General features: G+C 32.5%; 1 long non-coding RNA gene across 1 annotated transcript; it reads right to left on the reverse strand.

Annotated features, from left to right (window-relative positions):
- On the reverse strand, positions 1-3018 carry LOC119570818. Its single transcript, XR_005228470.1, has 2 exons — positions 2959-3018; positions 1-145 (listed from the first exon to the last, which is right to left on the reverse strand). It is a non-coding gene; the product is annotated as an uncharacterized LOC119570818 (long non-coding RNA).
- Between the last annotated feature and the right edge of the window lie 1271 nt (positions 3019-4289).

Here is a 4289-nt window from a genome sequence, read left to right on the forward strand (position 1 = left end):
TTTTAGACTATAACAGTCTATACTCCTGGATTTTTCTTTTATGGTTCTTCGTTTTTTTCAGATAATATCAATTATCTTGTTCTCTGTAGGAAGATTTTTGTGTGTCTCAGAATGTAATACTTCTTCGTGGGTAGTTGATCTGCACCTGTGATAAATAATTTAGATTAGGGATTTTGTATTTTATCTTGCTTAATGACGTAATAAGATAGTTTTATATGAATTAAATCTTGGGTATTGTAGGATTAAATGTTCTGGTATTTCTTCTGATTGTTACACCAGCAGCACATTGGTTCTGCTTCTATTCTTAATCTAACAAGTGTTTTTTAAGTCTGTGTGTTTTGTCATTAGTCTTTTTTATGCTCACATCTATTTTCTGCTTTGTGATCTTACCCATGGCTGTGGATTGTTATCTTTAATGTAAATCATTTGTTTTTAATATTTCCTTTAATTTAGTTACCAAATTTTCTTGATTTTTTGTTTTTTATTTCTCTTATCATATTTGTTAAATTTTTGGGTCATGGCAATGGGATCTTTTATTTCATGTGCCTTTTGGCAGCTTATCTCTATTTCATTTCCTTTTATTTCTTATGTGAAGGAATCCATTGTATCTTTATATGTTGTTTTTTGGTGCCTAAAAAGTGTAGTCGGGATTGTATTTCATATATTACTTGTTTGTTTTTAAAACTGGTTTATAATTTCTTATTGCATGTATAGATGTTTGTGAATAGTTAAAATTACTGTTTTTTTTGTAGTTTATTGTTTATGTAGTTCATAGCTTATTTAATTGATTTAGTTCTGAATCATAAGCAGACCATCCTCCCTTTGTGAATCTCCTTTTTCTTTCTAATTCTTTTTGATGAGATTTGGGTAGTTTTCATCTTTTTTTTATGACTGGTAGGTGGTCACTATCTAGATGTGGACCTGTTGTAATTTTTAAGTGGCCCTTTTTGAAGGTGAACCTATGATAGGTCTATTGTGGCTATTTGGGTTTTTGTTTTAGGATCTATTCCCTGTTACTTTTGGTGTTAATAATATGATATTGTTTTTATTTATCAATTTAACTAAATTATTTCCAGTTACATTGCTTTGTTTGTTTGTTGCTGGATTCCAGTAAGGGTGGTGTGCATTAAAGTCTCCTATTATTATTTGGTTCTTGTATCTGATCTATGTAATACTGAAATTTTTCTTTAGTTATATTGTTGCAAGAACTGTATGTCAATATTATATTCATCCATTTTTTTCTATATTTTATTTTTGTTGCTAATATCTCTATTTTATATTTATATCTGTCATTAGTTCTAATTTTTTTTAATTGTTAATCTTTTCTTATAATGACATTAGCCCTCCATCTATTTGGTTTTCTTGATCTTTCCTAATTATTTCATAATTATTTATTTTAAAATTGTCTTTACTTTTTAGCCAGGTTTCGCTTAAAGCGATTGGTCCTGGGTTTTCTTTGAATATTAGATAGTTCAGATCTGTTTTTTTGTTTTGGATAGAATGTTGCTTTCTAAGTTATTATTTTATTCATTTATCAGGTTTTATTTATTGGGGTGAAATCATTTATTGTTCCATAATTTTTTTTTTAAATTAATTTTCTGAGTTATTTGTTCATCAAGTCGATACTGCCTTTATTATATTTTTTGTTGTAATCATCCAGTTTAAGTTTTCTTTTTCTTTTGTTTCTTTTATCACTTGTTTTTGAGTGTGGGTATTGGGTTTAGGCGATGGATATGATGATGGGTGTGTGTAAGGGGTGTAGGTAGTGAGTGGGGTTTGATGGGGATGATAATGGGTGTGGGTAATGTCCATGTTTGGAGATTGCTCTGGACTTGTATGTTTTTGTTTTGTTTGAGTTGTTTTTTGGTTTTGTTATTTGTCTTTTGTTTGCTTGTGTATTTGTCTTTGGGGTAACTTTAGTTTATGTTTTGGATTCTCTGTCTTCGTGGGTTTTCTGTCCTGGGGTAATGTTTTGTGTTTGTGAGATTTGCTTTGCGTATCTCTGTGGTGTATTTTGGTGTTGGCTTCTAAGGTTTTTGTTGAAATTGTGGAGTGGGGGGTTTCTTTAGTTAAGGTAGTGTTCTCTTTTGTTTTAGTGTTTACATCTTTATTGTACTGTTTTGTTCTTTGATGGTTTCAGTTGTTGGAGTTGGTTTTTTGATCTCGTAAGTTGTTTGGTGTAAATTGTATGTTTATTTCTTGTGCTTTGTTATGTACTCTGCATGAGTTTATGTTTGGTGTGTGATCTCCTTCACAAAAGAAACATATGGGTTATATTAACATCTTTGAAGTTATGATCAAAACTACTACATCTGCTGCATCTTTTTTTTGTTTTTACAAGTGAGAATCCCATGTCATATCAGAGGTAATTTTAGCATTTGGGTATTGGGAAGGTGTTTTTGTTTAACTTTTGGGAAGAGGTATGGCCGATAGCCACCCTTTCTGGTAGTGGTCCTTTGAATGTGATTCTCAGAGATCTTGTTGGAATCCATCTTTCTGTTTTGATTTTTTATTGATTAATTTTGTTTATTCTCATTATTTCTTGAATGTTTGAATTCTGACCTAGTATTTATTTTCTCTTTGATTGTTCATAAGTCTAGGTCAGTTTCAACTGGGAAAATAGTTCCACATGTACAGTCTGTGTTTAGACTTGATGCTGGTTGTTTGCAAATTTATTTCCCCTGTCCAAGTTTTCTTATTTGTGTTATAGGTCTTATTTTTTGAAATATAATTTACTGTAAATCTGATAAACCTTCCCAATACCTAACACTCTTAAGGAATCTTCTTGGATGTATTTATGAAAATCAGAGTTATTTATTACATTGTTTAATTTAATTGATGTATCTATGAAAAATCTGAGTTGTTTATTGCATTTGTTAATTTAATTGGGTTATTAAAGTTTGAGTTTGATGAATCTCCTACTAGTTGTTATAAGTACTACATTTGATTTGATCTTACTTGGGTGTTGACTTCATTGTTGTTGTTCATTCTTTGCCGTCACTTTCGCTTTTTTGCCGTCTTCTTTATTTAAGGTTTCATAGTCCATTTGTTTTCTATACAGGTTTTTCTCCTCGTTCAGGGATTTATCGTCCATGTGCTCACTACACCTTCATTCTATTTACGTTTACCGGATAGATGTTGTCTCTGTAGCGAAACGAAATTTGGGCCTTCTTTTTTTTTTGGGGTTGGCCCTTCGGGGGGTTTGTTTACCTTTGGGGCAGCGCGGCGATAAAACAGCGAGTTTTTGGGCTTCTATTGGCTTTTTACGCAAAAGAGGCTGACTGCTGATTGGCACCAGCTCCCGACTCGATCCAGCTCGCCGTCTACAGAGTTGTTCTTCTGAATATTCTTAAAATTTGTTTTATATCTTTTTAAACATAAGAAAAAAAAGCCTGGTTAGATAAACAAATGGACTATAAAAATTTTAAATGAAATATAAAATATGGACATAAAATGGACTCTCTTGCAGCTTAGGAATTTACTTGAAATTTTTGAATTCGCCCTACAAGTGTTTACTACAGTATTTTTTTTTTTTTTTAGAGTATGGTCACTTTCAATATAGTAAGGGAGTTCAAAGGTACAATGTATAACGGTTACAACGTCTTGCCTTTGAAAACTAACGGGTTGTTTTGAGTACCGGCGACCTCACCCTCGCTCGCTTTTGATGTAATACCCAAGATAAAAAACACATTTTTTCCCCCTTTGGACTCCCCGGCTACAGAGCTTTCGTCTGAGAATGACTTTTTAAAAAAAATGTATTATATCTTATTAAAACATAATTATCCATAACTCCCCACCACTATTCCAAAGCCCTTTTGAGGTTTTTAAAAAACTTTTCCCACCACCTTCGACACCCCCTTGATAGGGGGAAGTTGTTGTGCCCCCAAATGTGTTTCCCCCGGGGCCTTTGGGAAAAATAGATTTTGCCCACTCTCTCCGGACGGGTTCAGTGTTCTTTTATAAGATTAATACTCCCATTTTGATTTTGGGGCTTCTCTCAAACTTCACTCACTTCAGTATTTTTTCAATGCTTTTAAAAACACGAGACACAACTTAAATTTGTGGGTTACTCCTGCGAGTCTAATTTTTTCCCCTGGGAAATACAAGAGTTGCGGGGTTAATGCGGTTTTTCAACCGAATTTAAAAAAATTACAAAAAATAAATCCGTTGATACCCAAAAACGACGTAATTCATGCAGGATGGCAAATCTAACCTTTTAAAGTTCTTGATCATTTAAATCAATGAACCACTAAAAATAAAATCTTCCCAAAGAGAACGTAAAACGGTTT

The sequence above is a fragment of the Penaeus monodon genome, unplaced genomic scaffold (genome assembly GCF_015228065.2).
Source record: "Penaeus monodon isolate SGIC_2016 unplaced genomic scaffold, NSTDA_Pmon_1 PmonScaffold_4028, whole genome shotgun sequence".
Classification (NCBI taxonomy): domain Eukaryota; kingdom Metazoa; phylum Arthropoda; class Malacostraca; order Decapoda; family Penaeidae; genus Penaeus; species Penaeus monodon.